The sequence below is a fragment of the Phyllobates terribilis genome, unplaced genomic scaffold (assembly GCF_046119375.1).
Source record: "Phyllobates terribilis strain yellow unplaced genomic scaffold, ASM4611937v1 Scaffold_223__1_contigs__length_3252167, whole genome shotgun sequence".
NCBI classification, from domain to species: Eukaryota; Metazoa; Chordata; class Amphibia; order Anura; family Dendrobatidae; genus Phyllobates; species Phyllobates terribilis.
The window spans coordinates 2,884,604-2,903,739 of record NW_027362983.1 but is presented as its reverse complement, the minus strand read 5'-3'; the positions used below and the strand labels follow the sequence as shown (position 1 = coordinate 2,903,739).

Here is a 19,136-nt window from a genome sequence, read left to right as displayed (position 1 = left end):
ATTTTGGTTCAACTTCAGCAACTGTGCATTGCATTGCCATGTAATGTGATGCAATGCTATCTTTCTAGCGCTCCCTTTTTACTTCCTTTTGGATAAACAGACATATTAGGCAAGCATTTTGGAGCTTTCACCTAAATAACTACAGGTGGTGAGATAAGCTGCACAATATAATTGACCTTTCAGTATATTGTTGCACACACACCATCTATTTAGCAAATGCCCTTGTTATCAACAGCAGCCTTTTAAACTCACCTGAGCTAACAGGTATGTGCGCTGGTTACTCTGCTGCGCTTAAAATTTCTTTTTTGGTTTGCTACAATGCCTTTTCTGAAACGTTGTCTCCTTCTGCTGGAACACTGACTTCTTTCATTTAATGCCTGCAGACTATAAAAGAGAACCCAACCCAAAAAGTTTGGTTGATTAGTCTGTGGCATTCTGTTAAACTGTTGCTTATGGCGGTCTCTGTGAGCTTCTCAGCGACATTCAGCCAGCCAGGTATCCTGCCTGCAGTAGATGGAATGTGGCAATGGAACGCTGGCTGCGCGTGTCATAATAGGCTCTGAGCCTTTATATACCTGTGCACAGCAGCAGCCACCTTCAGTCTGCTGCTGGACAGCCAGCAGCAGCAGCAGGAGAGGTATGTGATCAGGAGCCCTCCTGCTAAGGGTAGACAGCTGCTCGTTCCACCCCACCCCCCGCCTTAATTGGTTCTCCTCCCTTCCAACGGTGTTGAGGCGGGTGGGAACAGCAGGGGGTGAAGGTGCTGTGTTTAAAGAGGTGGAGTTATGCAGATCTAAAACGCGTGGATTGCAGCAGCAGCAAGCCGAAAAGTGCAGGCATGTAAGGGATCTAGAGGTTGACAACATGTCTTCTTAACGGGAGTCCAGGAGCTCATCTCCACAAATGGACTTTTCATGATCCTTGGGTGGCTCCGTAGTTTGAAACCAATTCTGGTTATCGCTTCTCGGCCTTTTGGCTAAGATCAAGTGTAGTATCTGTTCTTATCAGTTTAATATCTGATACGTCCCCTATCTGGGGACCATATATTAAATGGATTTTTAGAACAGGGAGATGGAAAAAGAGCTTGCTCTGTCCACTCCACGCATTGACCTGGTATTGCAGTATCTCCAGGACCGGTGCACCCCTTCTTTAATGCAGTTTCTAAAATCAGAAAGAATTGAATTCAATGTTTTTTGTTCATTTTGCTTGTTTGTCGGATTTTGGGATGGACTCTTTGGCTTTGCTTTTCTTCTCCTCATTGGATTTTTCATGTTCAAAGTTGCAGAAGCCAGATTACAAGCTCATTTTGGTTCAACTTCAGCAACTGTGCATTGCATTGCCATGTAATGTGATGCAATGCTATCTTTCTAGCTCTCCCTTTTTACTTCCTTTTGGATAAACAGACATATTAGGCAAGCATTTTGGAGCTTTCACCTAAATAACTACAGGTGGTGAGATAAGCTGCACAATATAATTGACCTTTCAGTATATTGTTGCACACACACCATCTATTTAGCAAATGCCCTTGTTATCAACAGCAGCCTTTTAAACTCACCTGAGCTAACAGGTATGTGCGCTGGTTACTCTGCTGCGCTTAAAATTTCTTTTTTGGTTTGCTACAATGCCTTTTCTGAAACGTTGTCTCCTTCTGCTGGAACACTGACTTCTTTCATTTAATGCCTGCAGACTATAAAAGAGAACCCAACCCAAAAAGTTTGGTTGATTAGTCTGTGGCATTCTGTTAAACTGTTGCTTATGGCGGTCTCTGTGAGCTTCTCAGCGACATTCAGCCAGCCAGGTATCCTGCCTGCAGTAGATGGAATGTGGCAATGGAACGCTGGCTGCGCGTGTCATAATAGGCTCTGAGCCTTTATATACCTGTGCACAGCAGCAGCCACCTTCAGTCTGCTGCTGGACAGCCAGCAGCAGCAGCAGCAGGAGAGGTATGTAATCAGGAGCCCTCCTGCTAAGGGTAGACAGCTGCTCGTTCCACCCCACCCCCCGCCTTAATTGGTTCTCCTCCCTTCCAACGGTGTTGAGGCGGGTGGGAACAGCAGGGGGTGAAGGTGCTGTGTTTAAAGAGGTGGAGTTATGCAGATCTAAAACGCGTGGATTGCAGCAGCAGCAAGCCGAAAAGTGCAGGCATGTAAGGGATCTAGAGGTTGACAACATGTCTTCTTAACGGGAGTCCAGGAGCTCATCTCCACAAATGGACTTTTCAGGATCCTTGGGTGGCTCCGTAGTTTGAAACCAATTCTGGTTATCGCTTCTCGGCCTTTTGGCTAAGATCAAGTGTAGTATCTGTTCTTATCAGTTTAATATCTGATACGTCCCCTATCTGGGGACCATATATTAAATGGATTTTTAGAACAGGGAGATGGAAAAAGAGCTTGCTCTGTCCACTCCACGCATTGACCTGGTATTGCAGTATCTCCAGGACCGGTGCACCCCTTCTTTAATGCAGTTTCTAAAATCAGAAAGAATTGAATTCAATGTTTTTTGTTCATTTTGCTTGTTTGTCGGATTTTGGGATGGACTCTTTGGCTTTGCTTTTCTTCTCCTCATTGGATTTTTCATGTTCAAAGTTGCAGAAGCCAGATTACAAGCTCATTTTGGTTCAACTTCAGCAACTGTGCATTGCATTGCCATGTAATGTGATGCAATGCTATCTTTCTAGCTCTCCCTTTTTACTTCCTTTTGGATAAACAGACATATTAGGCAAGCATTTTGGAGCTTTCACCTAAATAACTACAGGTGGTGAGATAAGCTGCACAATATAATTGACCTTTCAGTATATTGTTGCACACACACCATCTATTTAGCAAATGCCCTTGTTATCAACAGCAGCCTTTTAAACTCACCTGAGCTAACAGGTATGTGCGCTGGTTACTCTGCTGCGCTTAAAATTTCTTTTTTGGTTTGCTACAATGCCTTTTCTGAAACGTTGTCTCCTTCTGCTGGAACACTGACTTCTTTCATTTAATGCCTGCAGACTATAAAAGAGAACCCAACCCAAAAAGTTTGGTTGATTAGTCTGTGGCATTCTGTTAAACTGTTGCTTATGGCGGTCTCTGTGAGCTTCTCAGCGACATTCAGCCAGCCAGGTATCCTGCCTGCAGTAGATGGAATGTGGCAATGGAACGCTGGCTGCGCGTGTCATAATAGGCTCTGAGCCTTTATATACCTGTGCACAGCAGCAGCCACCTTCAGTCTGCTGCTGGACAGCCAGCAGCAGCAGCAGCAGGAGAGGTATGTAATCAGGAGCCCTCCTGCTAAGGGTAGACAGCTGCTCGTTCCACCCCACCCCCCGCCTTAATTGGTTCTCCTCCCTTCCAACGGTGTTGAGGCGGGTGGGAACAGCAGGGGGTGAAGGTGCTGTGTTTAAAGAGGTGGAGTTATGCAGATCTAAAACGCGTGGATTGCAGCAGCAGCAAGCCGAAAAGTGCAGGCATGTAAGGGATCTAGAGGTTGACAACATGTCTTCTTAACGGGAGTCCAGGAGCTCATCTCCACAAATGGACTTTTCAGGATCCTTGGGTGGCTCCGTAGTTTGAAACCAATTCTGGTTATCGCTTCTCGGCCTTTTGGCTAAGATCAAGTGTAGTATCTGTTCTTATCAGTTTAATATCTGATACGTCCCCTATCTGGGGACCATATATTAAATGGATTTTTAGAACAGGGAGATGGAAAAAGAGCTTGCTCTGTCCACTCCACGCATTGACCTGGTATTGCAGTATCTCCAGGACCGGTGCACCCCTTCTTTAATGCAGTTTCTAAAATCAGAAAGAATTGAATTCAATGTTTTTTGTTCATTTTGCTTGTTTGTCGGATTTTGGGATGGACTCTTTGGCTTTGCTTTTCTTCTCCTCATTGGATTTTTCATGTTCAAAGTTGCAGAAGCCAGATTACAAGCTCATTTTGGTTCAACTTCAGCAACTGTGCATTGCATTGCCATGTAATGTGATGCAATGCTATCTCTTTAGCTCTCCCTTTTTACTTCCTTTTGGATAAACAGACATATTAGGCAAGCATTTTGGAGCTTTCACCTAAATAACTACAGGTGGTGAGATAAGCTGCACAATATAATTGACCTTTCAGTATATTGTTGCACACACACCATCTATTTAGCAAATGCCCTTGTTATCAACAGCAGCCTTTTAAACTCACCTGAGCTAACAGGTATGTGCGCTGGTTACTCTGCTGCGCTTAAAATTTCTTTTTTGGTTTGCTACAATGCCTTTTCTGAAACGTTGTCTCCTTCTGCTGGAACACTGACTTCTTTCATTTAATGCCTGCAGACTATAAAAGAGAACCCAACCCAAAAAGTTTGGTTGATTAGTCTGTGGCATTCTGTTAAACTGTTGCTTATGGCGGTCTCTGTGAGCTTCTCAGCGACATTCAGCCAGCCAGGTATCCTGCCTGCAGTAGATGGAATGTGGCAATGGAACGCTGGCTGCGCGTGTCATAATAGGCTCTGAGCCTTTATATACCTGTGCACAGCAGCAGCCACCTTCAGTCTGCTGCTGGACAGCCAGCAGCAGCAGCAGCAGGAGAGGTATGTAATCAGGAGCCCTCCTGCTAAGGGTAGACAGCTGCTCGTTCCACCCCACCCCCCGCCTTAATTGGTTCTCCTCCCTTCCAACGGTGTTGAGGCGGGTGGGAACAGCAGGGGGTGAAGGTGCTGTGTTTAAAGAGGTGGAGTTATGCAGATCTAAAACGCGTGGATTGCAGCAGCAGCAAGCCGAAAAGTGCAGGCATGTAAGGGATCTAGAGGTTGACAACATGTCTTCTTAACGGGAGTCCAGGAGCTCATCTCCACAAATGGACTTTTCAGGATCCTTGGGTGGCTCCGTAGTTTGAAACCAATTCTGGTTATCGCTTCTCGGCCTTTTGGCTAAGATCAAGTGTAGTATCTGTTCTTATCAGTTTAATATCTGATACGTCCCCTATCTGGGGACCATATATTAAATGGATTTTTAGAACAGGGAGATGGAAAAAGAGCTTGCTCTGTCCACTCCACGCATTGACCTGGTATTGCAGTATCTCCAGGACCGGTGCACCCCTTCTTTAATGCAGTTTCTAAAATCAGAAAGAATTGAATTCAATGTTTTTTGTTCATTTTGCTTGTTTGTCGGATTTTGGGATGGACTCTTTGGCTTTGCTTTTCTTCTCCTCATTGGATTTTTCATGTTCAAAGTTGCAGAAGCCAGATTACAAGCTCATTTTGGTTCAACTTCAGCAACTGTGCATTGCATTGCCATGTAATGTGATGCAATGCTATCTTTCTAGCTCTCCCTTTTTACTTCCTTTTGGATAAACAGACATATTAGGCAAGCATTTTGGAGCTTTCACCTAAATAACTACAGGTGGTGAGATAAGCTGCACAATATAATTGACCTTTCAGTATATTGTTGCACACACACCATCTATTTAGCAAATGCCCTTGTTATCAACAGCAGCCTTTTAAACTCACCTGAGCTAACAGGTATGTGCGCTGGTTACTCTGCTGCGCTTAAAATTTCTTTTTTGGTTTGCTACAATGCCTTTTCTGAAACGTTGTCTCCTTCTGCTGGAACAATGACTTCTTTCATTTAATGCCTGCAGACTATAAAAGAGAACCCAACCCAAAAAGTTTGGTTGATTAGTCTGTGGCATTCTGTTAAACTGTTGCTTATGGCGGTCTCTGTGAGCTTCTCAGCGACATTCAGCCAGCCAGGTTTCCTGCCTGCAGTAGATGGAATGTGGCAATGGAACGCTGGCTGCGCGTGTCATAATAGGCTCTGAGCCTTTATATACCTGTGCACAGCAGCAGCCACCTTCAGTCTGCTGCTGGACAGCCAGCAGCAGCAGCAGGAGAGGTATGTAATCAGGAGCCCTCCTGCTAAGGGTAGACAGCTGCTCGTTCCACCCCACCCCCCGCCTTAATTGGTTCTCCTCCCTTCCAACGGTGTTGAGGCGGGTGGGAACAGCAGGGGGTGAAGGTGCTGTGTTTAAAGAGGTGGAGTTATGCAGATCTAAAACGCGTGGATTGCAGCAGCAGCAAGCCGAAAAGTGCAGGCATGTAAGGGATCTAGAGGTTGACAACATGTCTTCTTAACGGGAGTCCAGGAGCTCATCTCCACAAATGGACTTTTCAGGATCCTTGGGTGGCTCCGTAGTTTGAAACCAATTCTGGTTATCGCTCTCGGCCTTTTGGCTAAGATCAAGTGTAGTATCTGTTCTTATCAGTTTAATATCTGATACGTCCCCTATCTGGGGACCATATATTAAATGGATTTTTAGAACAGGGAGATGGAAAAAGAGCTTGCTCTGTCCACTCCACGCATTGACCTGGTATTGCAGTATCTCCAGGACCGGTGCACCCCTTCTTTAATGCAGTTTCTAAAATCAGAAAGAATTGAATTCAATGTTTTTTGTTCATTTTGCTTGTTTGTCGGATTTTGGGATGGACTCTTTGGCTTTGCTTTTCTTCTCCTCATTGGATTTTTCATGTTCAAAGTTGCAGAAGCCAGATTACAAGCTCATTTTGGTTCAACTTCAGCAACTGTGCATTGCATTGCCATGTAATGTGATGCAATGCTATCTTTCTAGCTCTCCCTTTTTACTTCCTTTTGGATAAACAGACATATTAGGCAAGCATTTTGGAGCTTTCACCTAAATAACTACAGGTGGTGAGATAAGCTGCACAATATAATTGACCTTTCAGTATATTGTTGCACACACACCATCTATTTAGCAAATGCCCTTGTTATCAACAGCAGCCTTTTAAACTCACCTGAGCTAACAGGTATGTGCGCTGGTTACTCTGCTGCGCTTAAAATTTCTTTTTTGGTTTGCTACAATGCCTTTTCTGAAACGTTGTCTCCTTCTGCTGGAACACTGACTTCTTTCATTTAATGCCTGCAGACTATAAAAGAGAACCCAACCCAAAAAGTTTGGTTGATTAGTCTGTGGCATTCTGTTAAACTGTTGCTTATGGCGGTCTCTGTGAGCTTCTCAGCGACATTCAGCCAGCCAGGTATCCTGCCTGCAGTAGATGGAATGTGGCAATGGAACGCTGGCTGCGCGTGTCATAATAGGCTCTGAGCCTTTATATACCTGTGCACAGCAGCAGCCACCTTCAGTCTGCTGCTGGACAGCCAGCAGCAGCAGCAGCAGGAGAGGTATGTAATCAGGAGCCCTCCTGCTAAGGGTAGACAGCTGCTCGTTCCACCCCACCCCCCGCCTTAATTGGTTCTCCTCCCTTCCAACGGTGTTGAGGCGGGTGGGAACAGCAGGGGGTGAAGGTGCTGTGTTTAAAGAGGTGGAGTTATGCAGATCTAAAACGCGTGGATTGCAGCAGCAGCAAGCCGAAAAGTGCAGGCATGTAAGGGATCTAGAGGTTGACAACATGTCTTCTTAACGGGAGTCCAGGAGCTCATCTCCACAAATGGACTTTTCAGGATCCTTGGGTGGCTCCGTAGTTTGAAACCAATTCTGGTTATCGCTCTCGGCCTTTTGGCTAAGATCAAGTGTAGTATCTGTTCTTATCAGTTTAATATCTGATACGTCCCCTATCTGGGGACCATATATTAAATGGATTTTTAGAACAGGGAGATGGAAAAAGAGCTTGCTCTGTCCACTCCACGCATTGACCTGGTATTGCAGTATCTCCAGGACCGGTGCACCCCTTCTTTAATGCAGTTTCTAAAATCAGAAAGAATTGAATTCAATGTTTTTTGTTCATTTTGCTTGTTTGTCGGATTTTGGGATGGACTCTTTGGCTTTGCTTTTCTTCTCCTCATTGGATTTTTCATGTTCAAAGTTGCAGAAGCCAGATTACAAGCTCATTTTGGTTCAACTTCAGCAACTGTGCATTGCATTGCCATGTAATGTGATGCAATGCTATCTTTCTAGCTCTCCCTTTTTACTTCCTTTTGGATAAACAGACATATTAGGCAAGCATTTTGGAGCTTTCACCTAAATAACTACAGGTGGTGAGATAAGCTGCACAATATAATTGACCTTTCAGTATATTGTTGCACACACACCATCTATTTAGCAAATGCCCTTGTTATCAACAGCAGCCTTTTAAACTCACCTGAGCTAACAGGTATGTGCGCTGGTTACTCTGCTGCGCTTAAAATTTCTTTTTTGGTTTGCTACAATGCCTTTTCTGAAACGTTGTCTCCTTCTGCTGGAACACTGACTTCTTTCATTTAATGCCTGCAGACTATAAAAGAGAACCCAACCCAAAAAGTTTGGTTGATTAGTCTGTGGCATTCTGTTAAACTGTTGCTTATGGCGGTCTCTGTGAGCTTCTCAGCGACATTCAGCCAGCCAGGTATCCTGCCTGCAGTAGATGGAATGTGGCAATGGAACGCTGGCTGCGCGTGTCATAATAGGCTCTGAGCCTTTATATACTTGTGCACAGCATCAGCCACCTTCAGTCTGCTGCTGGACAGCCAGCAGCAGCAGCAGCAGGAGAGGTATGTAATCAGGAGCCCTCCTGCTAAGGGTAGACAGCTGCTCGTTCCACCCCACCCCCCGCCTTAATTGGTTCTCCTCCCTTCCAACGGTGCTGAGGCGGGTGGGAATAGCAGGGGGTGAAGGTGCTGTGTTTAAAGAGGTGGAGTTATGCAGATCTAAAACGCGTGGATTGCAGCAGCAGCAAGCCGAAAAGTGCAGGCATGTAAGGGATCTAGAGGTTGACAACATGTCTTCTTAACGGGAGTCCAGGAGCTCATCTCCACAAATGGACTTTTCAGGATCCTTGGGTGGCTCCGTAGTTTGAAACCAATTCTGGTTATCGCTTCTCGGCCTTTTGGCTAAGATCAAGTGTAGTATCTGTTCTTATCAGTTTAATATCTGATACGTCCCCTATCTGGGGACCATATATTAAATGGATTTTTAGAACAGGGAGATGGAAAAAGAGCTTGCTCTGTCCACTCCACGCATTGACCTGGTATTGCAGTATCTCCAGGACCGGTGCACCCCTTCTTTAATGCAGTTTCTAAAATCAGAAAGAATTGAATTCAATGTTTTTTGTTCATTTTGCTTGTTTGTCGGATTTTGGGATGGACTCTTTGGCTTTGCTTTTCTTCTCCTCATTGGATTTTTCATGTTCAAAGTTGCAGAAGCCAGATTACAAGCTCATTTTGGTTCAACTTCAGCAACTGTGCATTGCATTGCCATGTAATGTGATGCAATGCTATCTTTCTAGCTCTCCCTTTTTACTTCCTTTTGGATAAACAGACATATTAGGCAAGCATTTTGGAGCTTTCACCTAAATAACTACAGGTGGTGAGATAAGCTGCACAATATAATTGACCTTTCAGTATATTGTTGCACACACACCATCTATTTAGCAAATGCCCTTGTTATCAACAGCAGCCTTTTAAACTCACCTGAGCTAACAGGTATGTGCGCTGGTTACTCTGCTGCGCTTAAAATTTCTTTTTTGGTTTGCTACAATGCCTTTTCTGAAACGTTGTCTCCTTCTGCTGGAACACTGACTTCTTTCATTTAATGCCTGCAGACTATAAAAGAGAACCCAACCCAAAAAGTTTGGTTGATTAGTCTGTGGCATTCTGTTAAACTGTTGCTTATGGCGGTCTCTGTTAGCTTCTCAGCGACATTCAGCCAGCCAGGTATCCTGCCTGCAGTAGATGGAATGTGGCAATGGAACGCTGGCTGCGCGTGTCATAATAGGCTCTGAGCCTTTATATACCTGTGCACAGCATCAGCCACCTTCAGTCTGCTGCTGGACAGCCAGCAGCAGCAGCAGCAGGAGAGGTATGTAATCAGGAGCCCTCCTGCTAAGGGTAGACAGCTGCTCGTTCCACCCCACCCCCCGCCTTAATTGGTTCTCCTCCCTTCCAACGGTGCTGAGGCGGGTGGGAACAGCAGGGGGTGAAGGTGCTGTGTTTAAAGAGGTGGAGTTATGCAGATCTAAAACGCGTGGATTGCAGCAGCAGCAAGCCGAAAAGTGCAGGCATGTAAGGGATCTAGAGGTTGACAACATGTCTTCTTAACGGGAGTCCAGGAGCTCATCTCCACAAATGGACTTTTCAGGATCCTTGGGTGGCTCCGTAGTTTGAAACCAATTCTGGTTATCGCTTCTCGGCCTTTTGGCTAAGATCAAGTGTAGTATCTGTTCTTATCAGTTTAATATCTGATACGTCCCCTATCTGGGGACCATATATTAAATGGATTTTTAGAACAGGGAGATGGAAAAAGAGCTTGCTCTGTCCACTCCACGCATTGACCTGGTATTGCAGTATCTCCAGGACCGGTGCACCCCTTCTTTAATGCAGTTTCTAAAATCAGAAAGAATTGAATTCAATGTTTTTTGTTCATTTTGCTTGTTTGTCGGATTTTGGGATGGACTCTTTGGCTTTGCTTTTCTTCTCCTCATTGGATTTTTCATGTTCAAAGTTGCAGAAGCCAGATTACAAGCTCATTTTGGTTCAACTTCAGCAACTGTGCATTGCATTGCCATGTAATGTGATGCAATGCTATCTTTCTAGCTCTCCCTTTTTACTTCCTTTTGGATAAACAGACATATTAGGCAAGCATTTTGGAGCTTTCACCTAAATAACTACAGGTGGTGAGATAAGCTGCACAATATAATTGACCTTTCAGTATATTGTTGCACACACACCATCTATTTAGCAAATGCCCTTGTTATCAACAGCAGCCTTTTAAACTCACCTGAGCTAACAGGTATGTGCGCTGGTTACTCTGCTGCGCTTAAAATTTCTTTTTTGGTTTGCTACAATGCCTTTTCTGAAACGTTGTCTCCTTCTGCTGGAACACTGACTTCTTTCATTTAATGCCTGCAGACTATAAAAGAGAACCCAACCCAAAAAGTTTGGTTGATTAGTCTGTGGCATTCTGTTAAACTGTTGCTTATGGCGGTCTCTGTGAGCTTCTCAGCGACATTCAGCCAGCCAGGTATCCTGCCTGCAGTAGATGGAATGTGGCAATGGAACGCTGGCTGCGCGTGTCATAATAGGCTCTGAGCCTTTATATACCTGTGCACAGCATCAGCCACCTTCAGTCTGCTGCTGGACAGCCAGCAGCAGCAGCAGCAGGAGAGGTATGTAATCAGGAGCCCTCCTGCTAAGGGTAGACAGCTGCTCGTTCCACCCCACCCCCCGCCTTAATTGGTTCTCCTCCCTTCCAACGGTGCTGAGGCGGGTGGGAACAGCAGGGGGTGAAGGTGCTGTGTTTAAAGAGGTGGAGTTATGCAGATCTAAAACGCGTGGATTGCAGCAGCAGCAAGCCGAAAAGTGCAGGCATGTAAGGGATCTAGAGGTTGACAACATGTCTTCTTAACGGGAGTCCAGGAGCTCATCTCCACAAATGGACTTTTCAGGATCCTTGGGTGGCTCCGTAGTTTGAAACCAATTCTGGTTATCGCTTCTCGGCCTTTTGGCTAAGATCAAGTGTAGTATCTGTTCTTATCAGTTTAATATCTGATACGTCCCCTATCTGGGGACCATATATTAAATGGATTTTTAGAACAGGGAGATGGAAAAAGAGCTTGCTCTGTCCACTCCACGCATTGACCTGGTATTGCAGTATCTCCAGGACCGGTGCACCCCTTCTTTAATGCAGTTTCTAAAATCAGAAAGAATTGAATTCAATGTTTTTTGTTCATTTTGCTTGTTTGTCGGATTTTGGGATGGACTCTTTGGCTTTGCTTTTCTTCTCCTCATTGGATTTTTCATGTTCAAAGTTGCAGAAGCCAGATTACAAGCTCATTTTGGTTCAACTTCAGCAATTGTGCATTGCATTGCCATGTAATGTGATGCAATGCTATCTTTCTAGCTCTCCCTTTTTACTTCCTTTTGGATAAACAGACATATTAGGCAAGCATTTTGGAGCTTTCACCTAAATAACTACAGGTGGTGAGATAAGCTGCACAATATAATTGACCTTTCAGTATATTGTTGCACACACACCATCTATTTAGCAAATGCCCTTGTTATCAACAGCAGCCTTTTAAACTCACCTGAGCTAACAGGTATGTGCGCTGGTTACTCTGCTGCGCTTAAAATTTCTTTTTTGGTTTGCTACAATGCCTTTTCTGAAACGTTGTCTCCTTCTGCTGGAACACTGACTTCTTTCATTTAATGCCTGCAGACTATAAAAGAGAACCCAACCCAAAAAGTTTGGTTGATTAGTCTGTGGCATTCTGTTAAACTGTTGCTTATGGCGGTCTCTGTGAGCTTCTCAGCGACATTCAGCCAGCCAGGTATCCTGCCTGCAGTAGATGGAATGTGGCAATGGAACGCTGGCTGCGCGTGTCATAATAGGCTCTGAGCCTTTATATACCTGTGCACAGCATCAGCCACCTTCAGTCTGCTGCTGGACAGCCAGCAGCAGCAGCAGCAGGAGAGGTATGTAATCAGGAGCCCTCCTGCTAAGGGTAGACAGCTGCTCGTTCCACCCCACCCCCCGCCTTAATTGGTTCTCCTCCCTTCCAACGGTGCTGAGGCGGGTGGGAACAGCAGGGGGTGAAGGTGCTGTGTTTAAAGAGGTGGAGTTATGCAGATCTAAAACGCGTGGATTGCAGCAGCAGCAAGCCGAAAAGTGCAGGCATGTAAGGGATCTAGAGGTTGACAACATGTCTTCTTAACGGGAGTCCAGGAGCTCATCTCCACAAATGGACTTTTCAGGATCCTTGGGTGGCTCCGTAGTTTGAAACCAATTCTGGTTATCGCTTCTCGGCCTTTTGGCTAAGATCAAGTGTAGTATCTGTTCTTATCAGTTTAATATCTGATACGTCCCCTATCTGGGGACCATATATTAAATGGATTTTTAGAACAGGGAGATGGAAAAAGAGCTTGCTCTGTCCACTCCACGCATTGACCTGGTATTGCAGTATCTCCAGGACCGGTGCACCCCTTCTTTAATGCAGTTTCTAAAATCAGAAAGAATTGAATTCAATGTTTTTTGTTCATTTTGCTTGTTTGTCGGATTTTGGGATGGACTCTTTGGCTTTGCTTTTCTTCTCCTCATTGGATTTTTCATGTTCAAAGTTGCAGAAGCCAGATTACAAGCTCATTTTGGTTCAACTTCAGCAACTGTGCATTGCATTGCCATGTAATGTGATGCAATGCTATCTTTCTAGCTCTCCCTTTTTACTTCCTTTTGGATAAACAGACATATTAGGCAAGCATTTTGGAGCTTTCACCTAAATAACTACAGGTGGTGAGATAAGCTGCACAATATAATTGACCTTTCAGTATATTGTTGCACACACACCATCTATTTAGCAAATGCCCTTGTTATCAACAGCAGCCTTTTAAACTCACCTGAGCTAACAGGTATGTGCGCTGGTTACTCTGCTGCGCTTAAAATTTCTTTTTTGGTTTGCTACAATGCCTTTTCTGAAACGTTGTCTCCTTCTGCTGGAACACTGACTTCTTTCATTTAATGCCTGCAGACTATAAAAGAGAACCCAACCCAAAAAGTTTGGTTGATTAGTCTGTGGCATTCTGTTAAACTGTTGCTTATGGCGGTCTCTGTGAGCTTCTCAGCGACATTCAGCCAGCCAGGTATCCTGCCTGCAGTAGATGGAATGTGGCAATGGAACGCTGGCTGCGCGTGTCATAATAGGCTCTGAGCCTTTATATACCTGTGCACAGCAGCAGCCACCTTCAGTCTGCTGCTGGACAGCCAGCAGCAGCAGCAGCAGCAGGAGAGGTATGTAATCAGGAGCCCTCCTGCTAAGGGTAGACAGCTGCTCGTTCCACCCCACCCCCCGCCTTAATTGGTTCTCCTCCCTTCCAACGGTGTTGAGGCGGGTGGGAACAGCAGGGGGTGAAGGTGCTGTGTTTAAAGAGGTGGAGTTATGCAGATCTAAAACGCGTGGATTGCAGCAGCAGCAAGCCGAAAAGTGCAGGCATGTAAGGGATCTAGAGGTTGACAACATGTCTTCTTAACGGGAGTCCAGGAGCTCATCTCCACAAATGGACTTTTCAGGATCCTTGGGTGGCTCCGTAGTTTGAAACCAATTCTGGTTATCGCTTCTCGGCCTTTTGGCTAAGATCAAGTGTAGTATCTGTTCTTATCAGTTTAATATCTGATACGTCCCCTATCTGGGGACCATATATTAAATGGATTTTTAGAACAGGGAGATGGAAAAAGAGCTTGCTCTGTCCACTCCACGCATTGACCTGGTATTGCAGTATCTCCAGGACCGGTGCACCCCTTCTTTAATGCAGTTTCTAAAATCAGAAAGAATTGAATTCAATGTTTTTTGTTCATTTTGCTTGTTTGTCGGATTTTGGGATGGACTCTTTGGCTTTGCTTTTCTTCTCCTCATTGGATTTTTCATGTTCAAAGTTGCAGAAGCCAGATTACAAGCTCATTTTGGTTCAACTTCAGCAACTGTGCATTGCATTGCCATGTAATGTGATGCAATGCTATCTTTCTAGCTCTCCCTTTTTACTTCCTTTTGGATAAACAGACATATTAGGCAAGCATTTTGGAGCTTTCACCTAAATAACTACAGGTGGTGAGATAAGCTGCACAATATAATTGACCTTTCAGTATATTGTTGCACACACACCATCTATTTAGCAAATGCCCTTGTTATCAACAGCAGCCTTTTAAACTCACCTGAGCTAACAGGTATGTGCGCTGGTTACTCTGCTGCGCTTAAAATTTCTTTTTTGGTTTGCTACAATGCCTTTTCTGAAACGTTGTCTCCTTCTGCTGGAACACTGACTTCTTTCATTTAATGCCTGCAGACAATAAAAGGGAACCCAACCCAAAAAGTTTGGTTGATTAGTCTGTGGCATTCTGTTAAACTGTTGCTTATGGCGGTCTCTGTGAGCTTCTCAGCGACATTCAGCCAGCCAGGTATCCTGCCTGCAGTAGATGGAATGTGGCAATGGAACGCTGGCTGCGCGTGTCATAATAGGCTCTGAGCCTTTATATACCTGTGCACAGCAGCAGCCACCTTCAGTCTGCTGCTGGACAGCCAGCAGCAGCAGCAGCAGCAGGAGAGGTATGTAATCAGGAGCCCTCCTGCTAAGGGTAGACAGCTGCTCGTTCCACCCCACCCCCCGCCTTAATTGGTTCTCCTCCCTTCCAACGGTGTTGAGGCGGGTGGGAACAGCAGGGGGTGAAGGTGCTGTGTTTAAAGAGGTGGAGTTATGCAGATCTAAAACGCGTGGATTGCAGCAGCAGCAAGCCGAAAAGTGCAGGCATGTAAGGGATCTAGAGGTTGACAACATGTCTTCTTAACGGGAGTCCAGGAGCTCATCTCCACAAATGGACTTTTCAGGATCCTTGGGTGGCTCCGTAGTATGAAACCAATTCTGGTTATCGCTTCTCGGCCTTTTGGCTGAGACCAAGTGCTTCACAGCAGGAGGTTTCAGTTGAAGGGCACTCAGGTACCCCTCTCCTTGGCCTGGCAGGATCGTCCACTTCGGTGGGCTTCACCTGCCTGCTGCTATTAGGGAGAGGGATTAGTCCTAGGGTAACGGGCAGCGATCCCCCAGCCTTCAGGTGCTTTATCTCAAAGCTCTGAAGGCGCAGATTGCAGGCGGTTGCAATTTGCATTTTGTTGCGCCATACCATGGAGGTTGACCCCAACCTCGTGCCTCTATATGCGAGGCTTAAGAACACCATAAGGGTCCGATTTACGGCTGGTGGTTCCGATATACGGAATCTGGGATATGTAGTCCAGGACGTGCTTGAGAAACTGCTCCACGTCAGAACCAACGAAATCCTTTCTATCCAGGATTATCCTCGACGTGGAGATTATGATGTAACCTTTACTGGCGAAGGTATTTTCAAAGATGTTTTGTCCAGAGTTAAGTCGGTAGAAAATAGCCCTGGTCTAAAAGGGATTCAGATCATCGAGCACGTCCTGGATGAGGTAAAGATGGTGGTTGTGAAAATCTTCTCACCCTTCATAACAGCACCAGAGGTTATTTCCTTTTTGTCAGTTTATTTTAAAAGTGTGAAATTGATTGGGAAAGTGTTGAATGAGTTTAACATCTGGACCTCAAAATGGAAGTTTTTAGTAAAATGTGAAAGAGACCCTAAATTCCCTGGAGGTGTGAGACTTCCTCCAGCTCGATTTAAAATAGGGCAAACTAATGGGGATTTTTTTTTCTCAGGAATGCCACTTTTCTGTAGGTATTGTGGTCTCTATGGGCACTCTAAGGATAGTTGTGGTGCCACTTGTAGAAATTGTGCCAGTACTGAACATGACACAAAGGAGTGCCCAAATGAAAAAAAATGCTCTTTTTGTCGGACACCTGGTCATTTCTATTTTTCTTGCCCTCACAGGTTCAGAAAGGATGAACAAAAACAAAAGGAGAAGTCCAAGACATCCGGGAATGGACGGGCCAATCAGACCACCCCTCAGGAGGAGGAACAACAACCTGGAGCCTCGGGAGGTGATAAGGGCGCTTCAACTAGTAACAATCCCTCCGAGTCAATGACAGGTAACTCACAGGAGCCCAGGAGCTGGCTGAAAGACCATAAGGAGGCTAAAAGGAAGGCTGAGAAAGATCATAAAGGGGCGGTCGGTAAGGCCAAAAAAGAGCGCCAAAAGGCTGACACCGAGCCCAAAATTCCCACTGGGTCTCACGAGAGCGAGGGCGGTACGTGGCATTTGGTGAGGTCTCATAATAAGAAAAAGAATGGTTCCGTGGAGGTGGCTAATAGGGAGGAGATGGATACATCCCCTCACGGGGGTGTAGACTCTGGAATCCCGAGGTCCCGGGGCTCTGCTGCTCCAGGTGGGGCCCCGAACCTGGCTGCCTCCGGGGACTCTGAGGCTCCGCCATGTGCGCAGCCTGCCCCTGTGTTACGACCCTCTGCGGGTCAGCAGGGGAGTGCGGAGCCTCTCGGAGACCCACCTGACGAGGACCTAAATGGTCAGCCTATGGAGACCCAGTGTAACCTTTCTCTCAATATCCTTCCGAGCTACACCCCAGTAGCGTCGGGTCTTAATTTAAGTGAATGTTCCTTCTCCGATGATGAAGACTCTTTGATAACGGTGGATTCAGAAGAGGGCGTTGGTGAAAGTCCAAGTGGTCTGATCCGTCCATCGGATAGGTAAAGTCCAGTTTTTGTTTCTTCCTAACCATTTGTTATGATGGCTGACATTAGTGGTGTTTCCCTCAATGTGAGAGGCATAGGATCCAAGACCAGAAGAGCTACTGTTTTACATTTTTTAACCTGTTTTACAGCTTCTGTTTTCTTTTTACAAGAATGTCATATCCCTCATAAGATTTCTTACAAAAAATATAAGGAAGAGTGGAAACATGGTCCATCGGTCTGGTCTGGATCAAATGCAACCGGATCAGCCGGGGTAGCTATACTTTTTAAGGGAAATGTGTCTATTGATTTTATTCAAGATATTTTACCGGGTCGTATTCTTTTAGTTAAGGCTTTTATTGATGGGACAAGATGGCAGTTTTTAAATTTTTATGGGTCACCTGATAAAAATGAAAGGGCTGATATGCTGGAAATTTTACCTTTATTTATTAACATTTCTGAACCTTTTATCCTGGCAGGTGATTTTAATTGTATTTTAAAAGGCGAAAGCCGACGCTCCGGTTCCGTGAGTAGAAATTATGACAAAACGTCTGGAATGTTAAGCAATATTATAAATGATTGTAAATTAACTGATGTGTATAAAGAATGTAACAAGGATAGCCCTATAGACGCTGGTTTCACCTGGAGCAATTCTACATGTAGCTCCAGGATAGATTTTGTTTTAGGTTCAGAAAAAATACTGCCAGTGAAATGTGAAGTTTTAACTAATATTCTCTCAGATCACAAGGTTTTATCTTTTAGAGTGAGGATTAATGGAAAGAAGAAATGTGGTAAGAAATCTTGGAAATTGAATGTGTCCCTTTTAAAAGATCCACAAATTTTATCGGATTTTATTGAGTTTTATGTAAACTGTAGAAAAAGGAAAAACCCCAATATTTCTTTTAGCTCCTGGTGGGATAGAATGAAAATAAACATTAAAGATTTCTTTATAAAGAAAAGCATACAAAAAGCTAAAGAAAAGTTTGAGATCTATAATTTTCTTAATATCAGGTTACAGACATTGTACAAATTCAAAGACAATGGTCTGGATGTAGGTAATGATATATTGAGTCTTAAAGGAGAAATTTCAAAGTGGTTGGAACAAAAAGGAAAAGAACTGATTTTTCGTTCAAAGGTAAAACACGTAGAAGAGGATGAGACTTGTTCCAGGTATTTTTTTAAGAAAAACAAACAGGCGAAAACAATAATTGATAACATAGATGGAGATAATAATATCAACGTTATATTGGATAAGGTAAATGTCTATTTTAATGATCTTTTTAATGTAAAAACTGTAGACCATGATTTAATACACACTTTCCTGGGGGAGATCAAGTCCACCCTAGATGCTGATGCCCAAAGTTTTTTATCCCAACCTCTATGTGAGGAAGAGATTTTAGAAACCATGAAGAGTTTTAAAAATGGTAAAGTGCCCGGCCCTGATGGTATCCCCATAGAGTTTTATATAAGTTTTTATGATATTTTAAAAGATGATTTGTTTAATTTGTTTTCCGAAGTTTTTAATAATAAGGTTTTACTCAACTCATGGAAGAAAGGTGAGGTATCACTACTATACAAAAAAGGTGACAAAACGGATCTTAAAAACTGGAGGCCGATAACTCTTTTAAATAGTGATTACAAAATTATGGCTAAGATCTGTGCAAATCGGTTGAAAAAGGTGATACATAAAGTAATTCATGCAAATCAGGTATGCGGGGTACCTGGGCGTAGTATCTGGGACAATTTAAACCTGGTGAAAGATTGTATTGAAGATGTAAAAACCAGAAAGACAAAGATGTCAATCCTAGCGGTGGATTTTGAGAAAGCTTTTGACCGCGTGTCTCATTTTTATCTTTTTAAAGTTTTAGAAAAAATGGGCATTCCGGGTGGGTTTTTATTGTCTCTTAAAGCTTTTTATAATGATTGTACGAGTAAGATTTTAGTTAATGGTTTTAAAACAAAAGAGGTAGTTTTAAAATCAGGGGTGAAGCAGGGTTGCCCTTTGTCCCCCCTGCTTTTTATATGTGCTATAGAACCCCTTTTATGTACAATACGCCGGGATAAGCAAATATGTGGAGTACCCT

The 19,136-nt window shown here is 44.3% G+C and overlaps 11 non-coding genes across 11 annotated transcripts; all 11 read left to right on the top strand.

Moving 5' to 3' along the window:
• Positions 1–956: 956 nt before the first annotated feature.
• On the top strand, positions 957–1,147 carry LOC141214670 (U2 spliceosomal RNA). The gene has a single exon (XR_012283869.1). It is a non-coding gene; the product is annotated as a U2 spliceosomal RNA (small nuclear RNA).
• A 1,115-nt stretch (positions 1,148–2,262) lies between these two features.
• LOC141214669 (U2 spliceosomal RNA) lies at positions 2,263–2,453 on the top strand. Its single transcript, XR_012283868.1, has one exon. It is a non-coding gene; the product is annotated as a U2 spliceosomal RNA (small nuclear RNA).
• A 1,115-nt stretch (positions 2,454–3,568) lies between these two features.
• LOC141214668 (U2 spliceosomal RNA) lies at positions 3,569–3,759 on the top strand. The gene has a single exon (XR_012283867.1). It is a non-coding gene; the product is annotated as a U2 spliceosomal RNA (small nuclear RNA).
• Positions 3,760–4,874: 1,115 nt separating this feature from the next.
• Positions 4,875–5,065, top strand: LOC141214667 (U2 spliceosomal RNA). Its single transcript, XR_012283866.1, has one exon. It is a non-coding gene; the product is annotated as a U2 spliceosomal RNA (small nuclear RNA).
• A 1,110-nt stretch (positions 5,066–6,175) lies between these two features.
• LOC141214899 (U2 spliceosomal RNA) lies at positions 6,176–6,367 on the top strand. Its single transcript, XR_012284089.1, has one exon. It is a non-coding gene; the product is annotated as a U2 spliceosomal RNA (small nuclear RNA).
• Positions 6,368–7,480: 1,113 nt separating this feature from the next.
• On the top strand, positions 7,481–7,672 carry LOC141214898 (U2 spliceosomal RNA). The gene has a single exon (XR_012284088.1). It is a non-coding gene; the product is annotated as a U2 spliceosomal RNA (small nuclear RNA).
• A 1,115-nt stretch (positions 7,673–8,787) lies between these two features.
• Positions 8,788–8,978, top strand: LOC141214666 (U2 spliceosomal RNA). The gene has a single exon (XR_012283865.1). It is a non-coding gene; the product is annotated as a U2 spliceosomal RNA (small nuclear RNA).
• A 1,115-nt stretch (positions 8,979–10,093) lies between these two features.
• On the top strand, positions 10,094–10,284 carry LOC141214665 (U2 spliceosomal RNA). Its single transcript, XR_012283864.1, has one exon. It is a non-coding gene; the product is annotated as a U2 spliceosomal RNA (small nuclear RNA).
• Positions 10,285–11,399: 1,115 nt separating this feature from the next.
• On the top strand, positions 11,400–11,590 carry LOC141214663 (U2 spliceosomal RNA). Its single transcript, XR_012283862.1, has one exon. It is a non-coding gene; the product is annotated as a U2 spliceosomal RNA (small nuclear RNA).
• Positions 11,591–12,705: 1,115 nt separating this feature from the next.
• Positions 12,706–12,896, top strand: LOC141214662 (U2 spliceosomal RNA). The gene has a single exon (XR_012283861.1). It is a non-coding gene; the product is annotated as a U2 spliceosomal RNA (small nuclear RNA).
• A 1,118-nt stretch (positions 12,897–14,014) lies between these two features.
• Positions 14,015–14,205, top strand: LOC141214661 (U2 spliceosomal RNA). Its single transcript, XR_012283860.1, has one exon. It is a non-coding gene; the product is annotated as a U2 spliceosomal RNA (small nuclear RNA).
• The last annotated feature ends 4,931 nt before the right edge of the window (positions 14,206–19,136 follow it).